Here is a 19,906-nt window from a genome sequence, read left to right on the forward strand (position 1 = left end):
TGGTGTTCTCATCATCTTTTAAGGAAAAGGGATATAAATTCACACAGAGAGTCAGCAGAAAAGTAAGGGTTAAAAGCAGGTCTCTGGAGTTCTCTCTGAAGTACCATGGTATTCCAGGAACAAATTTAATTCTCTTGCTAGGTGCTCTGAATTTCTCAATTAATCTTCCATAAAACCTTTGTGCTGTTTATATGCATGCCTCTAAAATTCTCTTTGATACCTGCAAACAATTATTTCATCCTCTGGTAAACATTTGTATTCTAATTTCTCAATACATGGGTAGATGTTCAGCTCTAGAAAAATACACCCTAAAGTGCCATCAAAATGCAAGTTGCTATATAATAATTTTTCAGACTTGCAAAAACGAAACAAGGGAAAAATCAAGTGAAAAAGCAAGCTTCAAGTCAGATAGTTTAAAAACTTTAAAATGGGCATAATTTACATAATTCAAAATTTGTGGGAAACTCTGATGCTTCCAGATCACAACTGAGGAAAGCAGGTGATGTAGAGTTACACTAGAGGAAGTCTGTCATGCTGAGAAATGTGGGGACTTTTACATTAGAGAATTTCTCAGGTTTATTGAGGAACACATACACAGCAGTTTTTCTTATGATTTCCCTGAAGTCTATTTTCTCTGAGGTCTGTCCTTGCTGCATTTCTGCCAACCTCACCTTGTGGCTGGGCAGGGATCACTGAGCTGTAGCATTAAAACAAAAAAAAAATGCATCTTAGCGCTCAGTCTTGAATGTACCTCACAGTGTTACCACATGATGAAGTGCTTTGAGTTTGTGACGATGGTGGGGAAATCATTCAGTTAATTACTGGCTTACTCGAAACTACTAAAAATGTATTCAAAATTTTAAAATAATGCCCTCCATTTCCTTTCATCCTTAAAATACTGTCTAATCTAAATTTAATTCAAATTCATGATTTCTGGTCTTTGTATTTACAATTAACAAAGGTTTACTAAACCACCAGGTATAACAACTCCTCTTCTTTGCATATATTGTGCTATCCCAAATTCCTTCAGGAGTACTGACATTCCTCCCAAAGTAACAAGGGCTGAATATTAACCTTCCAAATGTTTTCAAATTTTCTGTAATAAAACGTACTTTTCCCATTAAAAACAATGAAACTTTGGTTGCATTTATTGTATAGGAACGCTTCAGACAGAAGGTCAGTGCTGTGCTTAAGGCACAATCCTCTGTCTATACTGACTGGGTGATTGATAACATACACAAGGTTATTGCTATGAAGCATAAAATGTTGATTAATAGGCTGAAAAAGGTTTAAAGCATAAAATAAATCAATAAAATACTATGATTTGGTAAACCACTTTAAAGAGAAAAACCTACGAAATACATTATGCCAATAACCCACATGTCAAAAAAGAAATTCCCACCTTAGAAAAATAAATTCCTTGTGAGCAGCATGAACGTTCTAACACAAGTTTAGCACACCAGAAGCTGTCAAGTTTCAATAACCTATTATTCACAGCTCTTTAATCACTGCCACAGAGTCGATTATAAATAGCCTCATACATTTTAAAATAAGGTCATTCTGAAATGAAACAAAAGGTAGTAAATATTCTCATATATAAGGAACTCAAATCTTAATGTACCACAGAACTGTGTATGCTCAAATGTTCAATATAGAGTAGGTTAATCACACCTCTTATTAACCATGTCAAGTGTGTGCTCTGCGTAGATTCAGTGGAATAACTAAATTGCAGCATCATTTAAATCCAACAGCTTAAAAAATCCCTCCCCAACAAATTTTATTATTGAGACCATAGGCATTATTCATGGTATTGTAAAAGTAAAATATAATAATCCAATTGTTAATCTATTGAAACGATGCTCTGCAAACTCATGACAGAAAGACTAGTCTATAAGGAAAACATACAGCTTCACCGATGACACAGTTGGTAACCTCAAACGTGTGTTAGAGAAGAAGGTATAAAATATTTTAACAGAGTGGCAGAACACTTTTCAGAAAAATATTAAATTAAAATTGAGAATAAGGAGATAAAAGTACTACTCAGAAGGCAAGGACCTAAAACAATAAGCTGAAACCAGCAACTAAAATAAAGACAACAGAAACAAGAGAAACAAAAGTTAACAATTTGGCTTTGTATCAAGAGTCCTTTATGACAGCTGGTCATTACAGAATCTCTAGGAAAAATCTCAAGTAGTCCCATGATTCCAGAGTGGTTTCCTATCATCATGGCCCCTGTTAGCATGAGAGGAGTACGTGACTACAACCTTTCGTTTGGGAACTTTAAGCTAACAGAATGAAAAGACTGGGCCTGAAGAACATTTGATTGCAAGTAACTATGTTTGCCTTTAATTGATTACTTTAAGATTTCCCCATGAAGTTTTCAGACTAAAAATCCTTAAGTTTTTTCTGGATGAACAAACTTGCTAAGTGAGCAACTTTCCCCCACTTTTCCATTTCTTCTTAACAAGTGTGCCTGCCTATAGTTACAAATTACATTTTGGGAAGAGATAAATTAAAAGGTTTGTGCCAACTTAGGTCCTGAACACTGAGCCTTATGCATTTACATTATGTAGTAACAGAACCTTTGTGGAGAACACCTACAGCGTAAACTCATTATCAGAATAATAATTGATAATGATAAATAACTTTCCTCTTTTCCTGTGAAAAGAGGAAAGAAGAAAAACATGCACTAACATTTTAAGATCTTGAAAAATCACATGCATGTCCCAATTTCTACTGAATCATTCATTTCCCTCCCCAGGTTTTAGAACTATTAGCTTAAAAACCATTATTTCTTGCATAATAAAAAGTTACTCACCTCCAGGACTCTGTTTCCCATCTAAAATAGATTCATCTTTAAAGAAAAGCTTTTAGTTAATTGTAGTTAGTTACTTTTGACAAGGTAAGTACCAAGAGAAAATGCTGACCATAGAGAAAACCATGAGACTACTCTCTGCCCATATTCCAGAACAAGAGCTACATCGAGCTTTCTGAAATTAACTCAGCATTGTTATCCACATCAAATTCTCTTAGTTCTAGTCTATGCTACAGTCATCGATATTTTATAGAATTACTTCTCACATTAAAAAGTACACTTGTGATACAGAAGTGATGTTCTTCCAAGGTCAAATTTCTAATGATGCCACTGCACCGTCTTTAATGCTGCTTTTCAGCGGTAAAATATATAAGGACCCTCAGTAGAGACAATAATCGAAAGATCCTCTCTGACTTGGCTCTCTGTTAAGTATGAATATAAAATTATTTCCTTAGTAGTTCAAACAGTACCCAACCTTAAAAATACAGTGCACATGTCAAAATACGGTGATTTCCAAAGATAATGTTTGGTCTATACCCCAAACCATCACCGACTCGATGGACATGAGTTTGAGCAGGCTCCGGGAGTTGGTGATGGATAGGGAAGCCTGGCATGCTGCAGTTCATGGGGTTGCAAAAAGTTGGACACGACTGAGTGACTGAACTGAACCGATATCCCAAACCTAAAGATACTGGTGGCATTATTGGTTCTATTCTTCTATTTCATATCTTCAGAAGTTCATGCAAAGGTAAAAAATTATAATAAAGACCCTCGGCTGGTACTTCACCCTAATGCCAAGCACTCTGGTCTTCCTATACTTTCTAGGGTGACTTACAGAGCTTCAGGACAGTAAGACTTTGACCCAAAGAAAACATCTTTTTGAAAGACTGGTCTTATGACTTTAAAACATGTTGGTCAGTAGGGGACAGGGGGAGAGGGGAAAAAGCAGAGAACTCTAGGCTAGAGTAACCAAACAAGCTACAGAAAGGATGGCTGGTAGTTCAAGTATCACTACTTAGCCATGGAGCAAGGTGTGGTCACCTGAATCATACGGGTAGAAATATTATGACTAGTTTTGGGGCAATGACTGATTCATTCATTTATTTAAAACATTCACTAAGCATCTGTCATAGGTCAGACACTAGTTAAAAAAATGAATAAATCAATTTTATTACCAAGGATCTCACAAGTAGGGTAGACAAACATTAAATAAATAAGTTATAATACATTATGATGGGTGTACTTGATATAAACATAACAACCTGACAGAGAACAAAGAGTAAAAGAAGGATTAGCTTTCTCAAGGATGGACACTGGGGCAGGTTTCAAGAAATGAAAATGCTTTAGCAAGGAGATAATGTCTAAGCTTTTTTTCCTAAGCTGGTTCTTAATGGATAAACTGAACAGATAAAAAGAAATGGAGATCATTCCATAAAGAGGAAAAAAGAACTGCTTCTTCCAGGCAAATTCCACCAAGCTATTCCTAAATTAGGGAAACTGTAGAAGACTAAAGGCCTTAAGTTATACGTAGGATACTCAATTTTGCTAGAGGACAGAAGGTTGAATTCAGGTGCAAATGATATACTTGAATTCTAAGAATGCATTTGTTTTTAGCAATATGATTTAAAATCACTGGTGGGTTAGTAATAACCCAGGCATGTCCCAACTCATTCATGTCTGGCCCCTCTCAGTAAAAGCCATGAGGGTACACACTCTTCGAAGGTGCCAGGTGCACCATGGCAATACTCCCCCATGGCTACATCTTCAAGAACCCCTGACAACAACTGCCTAGCCCTTGAGCTGGTCAAGTTTCCCAACCATCCTCAGGGTTTTCACCACCATCCACACACAGCTGAGTGGTTGGAGCCGTAACCAATCATGGTAAGTTGGGGATGGGTATCTTCCTCTTTCTTCCCAGAAGGATCCAAGAATGACAGGAAGTCATAGAATAGATTGCTTTTGCTTTTTCATTATATGAAGTCTGTTTGTCAGCAAGTGATTGGAAGGAAAAGAACCTATTAGTTTTGTTTTTAGAAGTAGGAAAATGGTCCTCAACCAAAGAAAAAACAATAGATACAGGGTCAAAAAATAGGCTGGACGGTTATCAGGATGTTCTGGGGAATACGAACATTTATGGAATGGATGAAGATAATGGAGAAGAAACCACCAAAGACATGGAGAGACTAAGATGACCGTGTCTGTGGGAAACCACTGTGGGAAAAATTCAAGAAGGGCAGGTGAGGCAGACACAGATCTATGAGTGACTACCTTGTATAATCTCTGCCTTGTAAGTATGGACAAGAGACATCATTCCCAGTATAGCACTGTTACATGATGAAAGTGAAGGGATTTTGCAGATATAATGAGGGTGTCTAATCAGTTGACTTTGTGTTTTTCAAAAGAGATTATCCTGAGTGGGCCTGACTTAATCAGATGAAACCTTAAAAGAGGGCTTAGACCTCAGACTTCCCCTGAGCTCAGAGATTCAAAGCAGCAGAGACTTTCTCTCTTCTGCTGTTCTTGAAGAAGCAAAAAGCCATGTTTTAACTGCCTAAGGAAAGGAGAAGCCTTCCTACAAATGCAAGGAAAGGGATTCTGCCAATAATCTGAAGGAGTGTGGACGATGACCCTAAACTGCACGTGGGAACGTGGCCTGGTGGAGTCCTTTCACTGCAACATCCAATACCCACTGAGGCTGTGCCTGGACTCATGACCCACAGAAACTGTAAGATAATAAACATGTTGTTGACCTCATGAAATTTGTGGTGATTTATGCAGCAATGGAAGGGTAATCCATTAAGCAGGGTCCCAGCTTTGCTTTTCTTTTGGACATGAATGCGGGCAAATTCCGGGAGATAGTGAGGGACAGGAAGACTGGTGTGCTACAGTCCGTGGGGATGCAAAGAGGCAGACACAACTTGGCGACTGAACAACAACAGCAGCAGCAGCTTTTCTAAGAGTGACGGAGAACTGGGAATTGATCTTTAGGTCAGGTCCCTGATACATGTTAGGACTTAGGAGGGGCTGTATTTTCAGCAAAGACAATCAAAGTAGAAACCCAATAATATAAGTGAGAACCATGAGGGTCTTGTTGTTCATCCAGGACATTCCAGACCCCGAGGCTGGGACAGTCAGGCTAACTTCATGTCACACCACTGACAGGCAGGAGGACAGCATGCCACTTGCTTTGCTCAGCTCTGTTAGCCAGACCGCCACGTCCCCTGATGACACACTGCATGCCTGTCCTATTCATGATTCTGTATATTCAGCTCCCAGCCACCCAGCACATTTTAAACATTCCAGTATTTACTGAATGAATGAATGACTCACACTGGCTAAGATGAAGAAGTAAGTCAGAATATCTGAAGGTCTATGAGGAAAAATTAGTACAAATCAGCACCAGTCTTCACGACTCCTTAAAAATATTCAGTTTCACGCATGGTAAAAGTATGAATAATCTGTGATGCTACAGCAGACAGTGGTCTAGTCACTGTGCAGCAAATCCACACACATCTGCTGTGTGCCCGATGCTGGGGTAAAACTCCTAATTGATGTCTCTGTGTTCATCTAGCTGTTCTCTCAGCCAACTCCACGCATCACCCACAGCAATCTTTTTAAGACAAACTGTCTTTAATTCCCTTCTTCCAAACTTTTTAATGGCTTCTCATTGGTTCAGTGATAAAGAATCCACCTGCCAATGCAGGAGATGCGCGTTTGATTCCTGGGTCAGGAAGATCCCTGGAGTAGGAAAGGGCAACCTACTTCAGTATTCTTGCCTGAGAAATCCCAAGGACAGAGGAGCCTGGTGGGCTACAGTCCACAGGGTTGCAAAGAGTCAGACATCACTGAGCGACTGAGCACGTTATACTGAGGATAAAAACCCAAGAGCTCAGCGTGGTTTCCATCATCTGGCTCTGCCCCCCACCTACCCTGCCCCAGCTCCTCCCATGCCATCCCCTCATCACCTCAGACTACCCATGCCTGCTTACTGGTGCCTGGAACCTTCTGCCTTTGCCCACCTCCTTCTCACCCTTCAGATTTTAGGTTAAGTCTCTACTTAAAGGTCATTTCTTCAAAGTGCTCCCAGTGTAACTCCTGTTTCTGTGCATTAGTTACCACACGGCCCGTGCAATTTCCTCCACAACACTGGAAGCTCCACTAGGTCAGGGACTGTGTCTGTTTTGCTCAGAGAAGCATCACCAGAACTAAGTGTATTTAGTTCACATTTTGATGAGTACATAAGGGTAAAGACCTAAGAGACTACAAGTCACAAATCACGAAGGCCACTGCCAGCAGCAGTGAGAAGCCCAGAGTCCTACCTGGTAACATAACGTCACTGGAGAACACAATTCCCAATCTCAGTGGAGCAGAGGCGAGGCCATCACCCCTAGCTCTGCTAAATACAGCAGAACAATTATGAAACCACCACAACTAAAACAGAGCACTTCTCCTTCTATCTTTTCTTAAAATATTGTACTAAAATTTTCAAATTTTTGAGAGACCCATATCTCCCACATTGCAGGCGGATTGTTTACTGTCTGAGCCACCAAGGAAGTCCAAGAATACTGGAGTGGTAGCCTAGCCCTTCTCCGGGGGAACTTCCCAACCCAGGAATCGAAACAGTCTCCTGCACTGCAGGTGGATTCTTTACCAGCTGAGCTTCTAGGGAAGCCCTTTCTTAAAATATTGTATTGAAATTTTTAAATTTTTAAGAATTTCACTTACAGGAAAACAAAAGTTTTAAAATCACTGATTTAAGGGATCTGAAGTGCTTTCTTTAAACAACACTTTTAAGAGTAAGAAAGTATAGGACTTCCCTGGTGATCTAATGGTTGAGAGTCTGTCTTGAAAATGCAGGGGATATTGGTTCTATCCCTGGTCCAGAAAAATTCCACATGCCACAACTACTGAGCCCACATGTCCTAGAGCCTCTGCTCCGCACAAGAGAAGCCACTGCCATGAGAAGCCTGCAAACCGCAACTAGGGAAAGCCCACATGAAGCAACAATGACCCAGTGCAACCAAAGATAAATAAAAATTTTTTAAAAAGAGTAAGAAAGTAGAGTCTTCCCGGGTGGAACAGATGGTACAGGATCTGCCTGCAATGCACGAGACCTGGATTTGATCCTTGATTTGGGAAGATGCCCTGGAGAAGGAAATGGTAACCCGCTCCAGTATTCTGGCCTGGGAAATCCCAAGGACAGAGGAGCCTGCTGGGCTACAGTCCATAGGGTTGCTAAAGTCAGACAAGACTTACCAACTAAACAACAACAATAACAATAACAAGAGCACAGACTGTCTATTCGTGGCTCCAGTACTAAAGTCCTATGTTTTGGCACATAGTAGATGCTCAACAAAAAATTTTTTTTGACAGAATCATCAAGTGTTTTATAAAAACCTATTATGTACAAAGTAGCATTAGAGTAGGGACTAGAGATACTGCTTGGTTAAAAATATGAACCATAAAATATTTACAGTAGCTTCAAATAAAATTATCAGCAAATATGAAATAGATGGCAAAAACTAGAAATTTCCATTAACTAGTACTCCTATACATGTAAATTTCTAAGCGAAACACCTTCAGGATCATCAAAGTAGCATTAAGGATGCTTCAGTATATTTTCTCATAATGTGAATTTGACTAAAGATGCTGAGCCTTGTTCACCTATAAATTAAATGCGATAACCCACTAATTAACTAGAATACTCAATTTCCTGTTAATGCTTTCAGATCCAGAATAAAAGGATGATCCAAATTAGATGACTAAATTCAACCTCAAATCTCACAAGGTATTTCTCGCTGGCTGTGTTTTTAAATATTTTAAGGAAAGAGGAAGACATTCTTGAAGAGGAAGGATGAGGCATCAAGAAGTGGAAACAGACAAGTACTCTGTTGAGAATAAGAAATGTTACCAACAAGAGACTTGGGCTGAAGACCAAGAATAAGTGAGATTTGGAAAACTTTTAAATTCTAGCTTGAATTTTGATTTGGTAGCCAATTAAGGACTATTAAAAATCCTAACTTGGAAATGGAACATATAAAAACATTGTTTAAATAAATGCTTGACACATGGTTGGTTCTCAGATGTATACAGTTCAAATAAATTCATTACTGAATGTCTCTGAGCAGGGCAAGACTGAGGTATGGATTCCAGCACAGAAGATACAATAAATCAGGTGCAAAAAGATGAGAGCCAGAACTAGTGGAGCAGCTATGGAATTGGAAAATAATGGTTTTGTAAATTTTCTAACAGCCTGAATATTTGCACTGGAACAGATTTCAATGATCAGAGTAATATCAGTGATAGAAATTTCTAGGCCAGTATGGTACAATCAAGAAAATATTTGCTTCACAGAGTCATTTTATTTGGCAAGTATGTGCCCGTGTTGCCGAGTCCCTGGATTAACTATCAAGTATGTAGCTGAATTTATTCTTTCTATACACTCCTATGTTTCTCTCTGGTGCTCTAAAAATAAGATTTAGGTATACCTGTAATATCTCCTAGTTTATAAGGTGCTTACAATCTTCAGCAAAACATTTTAAAATCTGATCCAAAATCCTCTAGGAAAAATGGCTAACCGGTTCATTGAGAATTCAAATTCACCATTTTTAACGTCTTACTTTCTACCATAAGCGGACTGGTGCATTACCGTCATAAAGATAACTCCAAGCTTATAACCAGACTAGAAAATATACACTGCCATGTCATCATTTGAGAGTAAGAAATAACTTAGTATTTAATTTCTTGAATACTATCCCTTGAATTTGTTTTTTACTTTAATAGCTTTATTGAGATATCTTTGACATATAATTGATGTTTTGATATGTGTATGCACTGTGAGACAATCACCACAATCAAGCTATAAATAACATATCCATCTCTACATAGTTATAAATGTGTCCCTGTGTGTGGTGAGATTTAATCAGATCTATCTTCTTCATGAATTTCAAGTATATAATACAGTACTGCTATCTGTCATCACCATACTGCACATGAGATCTCTAGAACTTATTTGTCTTGCATAACTGAAATTTTGTACCCTCAGATCTACATCACTTCACTCCCCCTATCCCTAGATCCTGGCACCATTCTACTCTCTGCTTAATGAATTTGATGAGTTTAGATTCCACGTACATGTGGAAGTGAAAGTGAAGTCACTCAGTCGTGTCCGACTCTTTGTGACCCATGGACTGTAGTCTGCCAGGCTCCTCTGTCCATGGGATTTTCCAGGCAAGAATACTGAAATGGGTTGCCATTTCCTTCTCTAGGGGATCTTCCTGACCCAGGGATCGAATCCAGGTCTCCTGCATTACAGGCAGACTCTTTATCATCTGAGCCACCAGGGAATCCCACGTACATGTGCTGCTGCTGCTAAGTCGCTTCAGTGGTGTCCGACTCTGTGCGACCCCATAGACGGCAGTCCACCAGGATCTGCCATCCCTGGGATTCTCCAGGCAAGAACATTGGAGTGGGTTGCCATTTCCTTCTCCAATGCATGAAAGTGAAAAGTGAAAGGGAAGTCACTCAGTTGTGTCTGACTCTTCGCGACCCCATGGACTGCAGCCTACCAGGCTCCTCCGTCCATGGGATTTTCCAGGCAAGAGTACTGGAGTGAGTTGCTATTGCCTTCTCTGGACGTACATGTGAGATTTCCTTATTTTAAGCCCATAATATATAATATTCCATTTATATTCACGAAGTAATGTATGACTCTGCGACCCCATGGACTGCAGCATGCAAGGCCTCCTTGTACTTCACCATCTTCTGGAGTTCACCCAAGTTCATGTTCACTGAATCAGCGATGCTATTCAACCATCTCATCCTCTGCCACCCTCTTCTTCTTTCGCCTTCAATCTTTCCCAGCATCGGGGTCTTTTCCACATCTTCAGTTCAGTTCAGTCGCTTAGTTGTGTCTGACTCTTTGTGACTCCGTGGACTGCAGCACACCAGCCTTCCCTGTCCATCACCAACTCCCAAAGTTTGCTCAAACTCATGTCCATTGAGTTGGTGATGCCATCCAACCATCTCATTCTCTGTCGTCCCCTTCTCCTCCTGCCTTCAATCTTTCCCAGCATCAGGGTCTTTTCTAATAAGTCAGTTCTTTCCATCAGCTGGCCAAAGTATTGGAGCTGGAGCTTCAGCTTCAGCATCAGTCCTTCCAGTGAATATTCAGGACTGATTTCTTGTAGGGCTGACATCACAGCTACTGTGAATAATGCTGTGCTTAACATGGGCATGTATGGGGTCTCTTTCAGATCCTAATTTCATTTCATCTGGGTCTGTCCCAAGAAGTGAGATTGCTAGATCACATTAGTTCCATTTTCAAATGCTTGAGCAATCTCCATACCATTTTCCATAGTGGCTGTACCAATTTCTGTTCCCATCAACAGTGCATAAGGGTTCCCTTTTCCCTGCATTCTCACCAACACTTATCTTTGTGATAATTGCCATTTTGGTAAGCGTGAAGCAGTATCACTTGGTTTAAATGGCATTTGCCTGATGATCAGAGATAATGAGCATCTTTCCATATACCTTAGATGCCTGAATTACTTCTTTTGAAAAGTACATTTCTAAGATGAGGTATTTTTATTTTTGGTATCGAGATGTATGAATTCCTCATATATTTTGAATAGTAACTCTGTATTGGATATGTGGTTTGCAAGTATTTTCCTGTTATGTACTATGCCTTTCCATGTTGCTGATTACTTCCCCACTTTCAGTAATGGATAGAACCTCCAGCAGAAAATTAATAGGGAATTTTTCCTTTGCTTTATAGAAGCTTTTTAATGTAATTCCCCCTATTTTTTGCTTTTGTTGCCTGTACTTTTGGTGTCATAGCCAAAATAATTACTGCCAAGACTAACGTAAAGAAGATTTTCTCCTATTTTCCTTCTAGGAGCTTTTTATGGGGTTGGCCAAAAAATTCCTTCAGTTTTTAAATAAAAATAAAATACATTTTTCATTTTCACCAAGAACTTTATTGAACAATGTATTCAATGTTTTGTTCCACTACCTTCTGCCATTTTTCAGGTAACTTCCTAATTCCATCTTCCCAAAACTTTTTATCTTTTTGAGCAAAGAACTGTTACAGGTGCCTTTTACAGTATTCCAGGGAATTGAAGTTTTTTTCCATTAAGAGAACTTTGTAAAGACTGAAATCAATGGAAATCCAAAGGCACAATGTCTGGTGAGTATGAAGGATGAATCAGAACTTCCCAGCCAAGCTGTGTTTCTGCCTGTTCATCAAAGAAACATGCAGTCTTCCGTGGAAGATGATGCATTTTTTGTTGACTAATTCCCGATGCTTTTTGTCAAGTGCTGCTTTCAGTTGGAGAAGGCAATGGCACCCCACTCCAGTACTCTTGCCTGGAAAATCCCATGGACGGAGGAGCCTGGTAGGCTGCAGTCCATGGGGTCGCTAGGAGTCGGACACGACTGAGCGACTTCACTTTCACTTTTCACTTTCATGCATTGGAGAAGGAAATGGCAACCCACTCCAGTGTTCTTGCCTGGAGAATCCCAGGGACGGAGGAGCCTGGTGGGCTTCTGTCTATGGGGCCGCACAGAGTCGGACACGACTGAAGCGACTTAGCAGCTGCTTTCAGTTGATCTACTGGGAGTAGTACTTGGAATTAATTGTTCGGTTTTCCAGAAGGAGCTCATAAATAGAGGTATTTCCTTCCAATCTCACCATATACACAACATCACTGGCCTTTGGTGGTTTGTGGTGGTTCATTTCACTTGCCCCATGATCTCTTCCATTCCATATTATATTGTACAGTATCCACTTATCATCGCCCATCACCATTTATTTTAAAAACGAACACTTTCATTATGTTTCAGTAGAGAATTGGATGAGGAAATACAGTGAAGAAGGTGTTTTTTTTTTTTTTTTTGATTAACTTATGAGGAAGCTAAACACCAAAGCAATAAACCTAACAAAGCTAATGCAAATGATTTTCAATGCTTGATTTGGATATTTTGAGCATATCAGCTAGTTCTATGTGGTATAATGTTGATTGTTCTCACAATTAAAGTCTCGATTTGATTATTATCAACTTCAACTCGTCTATCTGACCTAGGAGCATCATCTAGTGAGAAATCTCCAACATCAAAATTCAAAATCACTTATGACATGCTGCATTAGTCACAGGTACCTTCTCTATACACTGTACAAGTCTTTTCTGGTGTGTAAGTTTTTACCTTTCTTGACATAATAAAGCCTAATATGCCAAAAATGTTACTTTTTTCTTCAATATTAAAATAACTACACAAAATTTTACCAATTTTGTTAAGTTTTTAAGTGAACGCTGATAAGACAGCTGCCACAATATCACCTAACCAAATTGTTCTGAATGAAATTAAAGACAACTAAGTGCTACTAGAACCATATTATGGGAAAAAACCAAAAGAACCTTTTGGCCAACCCAATAGTTTCAGGCCCTACATTTAAGTTTTAGTCCACTTTGAGTTGATTTTTGTAAATGGTAGAAGACAGGCATCCAATTTAATTCTTCTGCATGTAGATATTCAGTTTTCCCAATATCATGTGTGGGGGAAAAATGATGATTTTTCTTTGTTGGCTGGTTATTACTAATGCAATCTCTTTCTTATTGGTTTGTTTGAGCTTTGTATTTCATCTTGATTCAGTTTTGGTACATTGTATGTCTCTAGGAATTATCCAATTGTTGGCATATAATTGCTCCTAACAGTCCCTTAGGATTCTTTTTATTTCTCTGTAATGTTTGCAATTTCTGATTTCATTTGAATATCCTCATCATGTGAGACCATCCTTTTCCCATCATGTGTTATTGGACACTTTATCAAAGATCAGTTGACTGTAAATGCGTAGGTGTGCTTCTGGGTTCTCTATTCTGTTCCATTGGTTTATATGTCTGTCTTTATGTCAGTCCCTGACTCGTCTGATTACTATAATTTTGGAATGTGATTTGAAGTCAGGCATTGATGCCTCTAGCTTTGCTTTTGTTTGAGATTGCTTTTGTGGTTCTATGTGAATTTCAGGATGTTTTTTCTATTAACAAAAGCAAAATCATTGGAATTTTGATAGGAATTACATTGAAGTTATAGATCACTATGGGTAGTATAAACATTTTAACAATGTTAGTGTTTGCAATTCATGACTGTTGAATGTCTTTCCACTTATCTGTGCTTTTTTAAAATGTCTTTCATCTATGCTTTATAATTTTCAGCATATGTCTTTAACCTCCTTGCCTAATACCTAAGTATTTTATTCTTTCCATAGCAAATAGGCTTTTTTGGTAGTTTCTTTTTCAGATAGTTTGTTGTTAGTGTATAGGAATGGAACTGATTTTTTTAATGTTGATTTTACATCCTGCAACTTCGCTGAATTTATTTGTTCTAATAGGATTTTTTTGTGGAGCCTTTAAGAGCTTTCTATCTGTAAGATCATGTCACTACAAACAGGTAATTTTATTTCTTCTCTTATGATTTCAATGCCTTTTATTTCTTTTTCTTTCCTGATTACTCATTAGAACTTCTGTTATTATATTGTTAGCTCTACTGTTCTGAGTCTTAGAGGAAAAACTGTTACTTTCCTATTGGTTATGATGTTAATTTTTTTTCACATATAGCCTTTGTTTTGTTGAAGTACATTCCTCCTATACCTATTTTGTTGAAAGTTTTTATTCACAAAAGGATTTGAATTTTGTCAAAATTATACTTATGAATCTATTGAGATGATCATCTGTTTTTTGTCTTTCATTCTATTAATGTGGTGCACCACACTGATAGATTTTCATACACTGAATAATCCTTGCATCCCAGGAATAAGTTTTACCTTTTAGGGCTTCCCTCATAGCTCAGTTGGTAAAGAATCTGCCTGCAATGCAGGAGACCCTGGTTTGATTCCTGGGTTGGGAAGATACGCTGGAGAAGGGATAGGCTACCCACTCCAGTATTCTTGGGTTTCCCTTGTGGCTCAGCTGGTAAAGAACCCACCTGCAATGCGGAGACCTGGATTCGATCCCTGGGTTGGGAAGATCCCCTGGAGAAGGCAAAGGCTACCCACTCCAGTATTCTGGCCTGGAGAATTCCACAGAGTATACAGTCCATGGGGTCACAAAGAGTCGGACACAACTGAGCGACTTTCACTTTCACTTTAATGTGCTGTTGAATTCAATCTGCTAGTATCTTGAGGACTTTGCATCTATGTTCAGAAATATTGGCCTATAGTTTTGTGTTGTCTTTGGTTTTGGAATCAGGGTGATGCTGGCCTCATTAAACGAGTTTAGGAGTATTTTCTCTGCTTCTATTTTTTGGGAAGAGTTTAAGAGTTGGTATTAATTCTTCTTTGAATGTTAGGTAGAATTCCTTCCGTGAGGCCATTCAATCCACAATTTTTCTTTGTTGGCTGGCTATTACTAATTCAATCTCTTATTCATCTGTTTGAGCTTTGTATTTCATCTTGATTATACTTTGGTACGTTGTATGTCTCTAGGAATTATCCAATTGTTGGCATATAATTGTTCCTAACAGTCCCTTAGGATTCTTTTCTCTGTAATGTCTGCAATTTCTGATTTCATTTGAATATTCTCTTTTCTTCCCCTAAACTAGTTAAGGGTGTGTCAATTTTATCTTTTAAAGAAACCACCTCTTACTTTCATGGACTTTGTTTTGATAATGTTTTTATATTCTCTATTTCTCCTCTAGTATTTATTATTTCATTCCTTCTGCTAGTTTTGGGTATAGTTTGCTCTTTGTCTAGGTCCTTGAGTTGTAGAGGTAGATTAAGATCTCTCTTCTATTTATTTATTTATGACTGCACTTGGTCTTCGTTGCTACATGTGGGGTTTCCCTAGTTGTAGTGAGCGGGAGGCTTACTCTTCATTGTGGTGTGTGGGCTTCTCATTGCAGTGGCTTCTCCTGTTGCAAAGTATGGGCTCTAGGCATGTGGCTTCAGTAGTTGTGGAACATGGGCTTAGCTGCCCCATGGCATGTGGGATTTTCCTGGACGAGGGACTGAATCAGCATCTTCTGCTTTGGCAGGCAGATTCTTTACCACTGGACCACCAGGGAAGTCCCTCTTCTTTTTTTAATGTAGGTATTTATCACTATAAACTTTCTTCTTAGTATTACTTTTGTTGTATCCCATAAGCTTTGATAAGTTACATGTTATTTTCATTTATCTCAAGGTGTTTTTAAAATTCCCTTTTGATTTCCCCTTTCACTCAATGACTATTCTAGAATGTGTTGCTTAGTTTCCACTTGTTTGTGAATCTTCCTATTTTCTGTTATTGATTTCTAGTTTCATTTCACTGTGGTCTGAAAAGATACTTGATATGATTTCAGTCCTCTTAAATTTAAGATGTTATTTTTTATAACCTCACATGATCTATCCTGGAGAATGTTTATGGGCACTTGAGAAGAATGCATATTCTATTACTGTTTGGTGGAAAGCTCTGCATACTAGGTCCACTTGATCTATAGTGTTGTTCAAGTCATCTGTTTTCTTACTGATTTTCTGCCAGATGTTTTACCTATTACTGAAAATATGGTACTGAAATCTCCAACAACTAATCTATCAGTTTTCTATGTTGATTTGTCAATATTTGTTTCATATATTTAGGTGCTCTTGATATTGGGTGCATATATAATTGTTCTACCTTCCTGTTGAGTTTACTCTTATTATATAATTACCTTCCTCGTTTCTAGTGACAATTTCTGACTTAAAGTCTATCTTGTCTGATGTAAGTATAGCCACACCTGCTCTCTTTTGGTTATCAATTCTATGTAATATCTTTTTACCTATCCCTTTAGCTTATCTGACTTGATATCTAAAGTGCATCTCTTCTAGTCAACCTGTCCCTAGGTCTTCATTTTTCCTTTTTTCTAGTCACCCAGCCACTCTTTGCCTCTCAACTGGGCATATTAATTCATTTACACTTAAAGTAATTATTCACAGTCATTATTGACTTAACTATTTCCACTTTGATTATTGTTTTCTGTGTGTTTTGAAGTTCTTTTTATTCCTCTCTTCCTCCCTTCTTTTGTTGAGCTCTTTGGTAATGATTTGGTTTGACTCCTTTCTCTTTATCATTTATTTATCTACTAGAAGTTTTCTCTTTGTGGTTACCATGAAGCTCATATAAGTTTTCTTATATTTATAACCACCTATCTTAATTTGATAATGTATGTTAAATTGTATACAAAAACTCTAGTTTTTGGTCAGAATTTACTTTTTATATTGTGAATCTGTTATTCAGTTTTTGTGGGTATAATTAATACTTTTGTTTTCTGAGTTTTATGTTATAGGTAATTTGTACACAATCATTACACTGTTATATTATGCTATACTTGTCTATATATTTACCTTTACCAGTGAGATCTATACTTTCTTATATTTTCATGTTGCTGTTTTGCATGTTTTGATTTCATTTGAAGAATTCTTAAGAACTTCTTGTAAGGCAGGTCTAGTGGTGTTAAACTTCCCTGTTTTTGTTTATCTGGGAGACTCTCTCTTCATTTTAAAGGATACCTCACAGGGTACAGTATTCTTAGTTGGAAGGTTTTCTTTCCTTTGGATGTTCTGAAATGTATCATCCCACTCTCTCCTGGTCTGCAAGTTTTCTTAAGAAATCCACTGACAGTCTTCTGGGGAGTAAGGGGGTTCCCTTGTATGTGATGAGTCACTTTTCTCTTTCTACTTTCAAAATTCTCTCTTTGCCTTTAACTTTTGACAGTTTAACTGTAAGGTTTCTTGCTGTAGACCTCTTTATGTTCAATCTTTTGGAGTCCTATTGCTTCCTAAGTCTGGATATCTATTTCCCTCCCCAAATTTGGAAAATTTTCAGTTATTATTTCTTTAAATAAACTCTTTGCCCCTTTCTCTCTTCTCCATCAGAGGGTTCTGTAATTAGCCTATTGGTTCCTTTAACAATGTCCCATAAATCCTGTAGGATTTTTTCATTCTTTTTTTCTTTTCTCTTTTTCTTTTTTTAGCTCCAGCTGGATAATCTCAAATCACCTATCTCTGAGTTCACAGATTCTCTCTTATGCTTTATCAAGTCTGATGTTGGAGCTCTGAACTCCATTTTTCAGCTCAGGCATTTTATGCTTCAGCTCTAGGATTTATTTGGTTTTTTTATTTTTTCTGTCTCTTTGTTGGAACATCTCATTTTGTTCTTGTGGTTTTTTTTTTTTCCCCCTAATTTTCTACTACTGTTTGTCTATGTTCTCTTGTAGCTCACTGAGCTTCTTTAGGACAATTATTTTGCCTTTTTTTAGGCATTTTGTGGCTCTCCATTTCTTTAGGGGTAGGTTATTGAAAGTTTATTGAGTTATTTTGGTGGTATCATATTTCCTTGGCTTTCGATGTTTCTTGTTTCCTTGCACTGGTGTCTGTGCATCTGAAGAAGCAAGTCACCTTTTCCAGTTCTGATAAAGAAGCTTCCATTGAGTGTAGGAGTGGATGGCAATTCCAGGTTTGGGGGAGAGACCCAGTGGTGCAGCAGCTGAGGTCAAGCAGTGGCTATGAGGGCTGGTGGGGTCCTCAACAATAACTCCAGATCCAGTAGTTAGTGTCCCTGGGAAGGCAGGAGTTAGGGCTGGCTATGAATGTAAGGGTTCAGCAGGCCGGCTACAGCAGTGGGGGCTGGCTGTAGGCATGCATGTGGCAGCAGGGGCCAAGCCCAGCTGTGTGCAGTTGTTCTGCTGTAGGAGTTATCCATAGATACACACTCAGTAGTGGGAGCCAGAATGGTGGCAGGGGCCAGACAAAGTCAAGAGTGAGTGTGTGTAGTGTTGGTGGCCGGCTGTGAGCACTTGTGCAGGGGTCGGGCAGCAGAGTGTATTCACAGCTGTGAGGACTGACCACTGGTACATGTATGGCAATGAAAACTGAAGTTTGCACCAGGAGCTGGAATGACGATGCTTGGTGATAGAATCTAGTAGCTAGGCTTACGTGGCAGCAGAAAGTGTCTTCTTTTGTATTAAAGTAGTAAAATAAAATAATGGGAGAGCTCAGCGTATTTAATTATTCCAATTTTTGCTTAGAAATCTACATCACAACAGAGGAAAAGATTAAGAGTCTACTGATAAGTATAACTAAAATTAAGTTATCTTTCTTCTTTTCCAAATATGTGAAATATTAAGTTGTAACCAATCAAAAAGAACAAAAATATCTAGTCCAGATAGTCTTTAGAACTATGTGTTAGTAGTAAACAGTATCCCATATTTAAAATCTGGGGGAAGAAATCCATCTTCAGATAATCAAACTTCTACAATAGGACACAAATGATAACAGAGGAAATAATTTCAAACCTTTCAACACATTTTTATACCAGCAATAAAAAAGTGAAGTAGTAAGACATTAGCATTTATATCTAAGATTATTACAAATAATTCCAGCCTTGCCTATCAATTAGGTATCTCACATTCTGAAGCCATCTTAAAATTTTTGAGTGTCAACTTGGGTAGTTCTTAAAACACTGGGTAATTCTAGATAACTTTTTTGTTATTGTTCACAACTGAAGAGAAATTAATACTTTTGTGAATACTTTTGAGAAATTAATACTTTTGTGGATAATCATCCACAAAAGGTTATGGAACAAAATAACCAATCAATGTTAGTAATTCTAAATCATCTTTGAGAAGGCCAAAAAGGGAACAAATATCTCAAATACTGGTTTACATTCAAATAAAAGCTTCACTTTTCTGGATTTCCCTGATGGTCAGTGGTTAAAAATCCTCCTGCCAAGGCAAAGGACATGGATTTGATCCCTGGTTTAGGAAGATTCCACATGTCACAGGGCAACTAAGCCCATGAACTACAACTACTGAGCTGGCGAGCTGCAACTACTGAAACTTGTGTGCCCTGGAACCCGTGCTCCATGACAAGAAAAGTCACCACAATAAGCCTGCACACCACAACCAGAGAGGAGCCCCTGCTTGTGACAACCAGAGAGTGCCCGCACAGCAACAAAGACTCAGCACAGCCAAAAATAAATAAACAAGAAAAAATTGTTGTCTTCACTTTAAGACAACCAAAAAGACTTTAAAGCAGATGTGATCCTGCCACCCATAATGGCTTTGACCCCAACCCTATGAAAAGAA

General features: G+C 38.3%; 1 protein-coding gene across 12 annotated transcripts in view; it reads right to left on the minus strand.

Annotated features, from left to right (window-relative positions):
- ZEB1 (zinc finger E-box binding homeobox 1) overlaps window positions 1-19,906 on the minus strand; it is a 192,231-nt gene that overhangs the window by 80,061 nt on the left and 92,264 nt on the right. The window lies entirely within an intron of this gene.

This window comes from Giraffa tippelskirchi, chromosome 13, assembly GCF_054371585.1.
Source record: "Giraffa tippelskirchi isolate mGirTip1 chromosome 13, T2T-mGirTip1v1.2.pri, whole genome shotgun sequence".
NCBI lineage: Eukaryota > Metazoa > Chordata > Mammalia > Artiodactyla > Giraffidae > Giraffa > Giraffa tippelskirchi.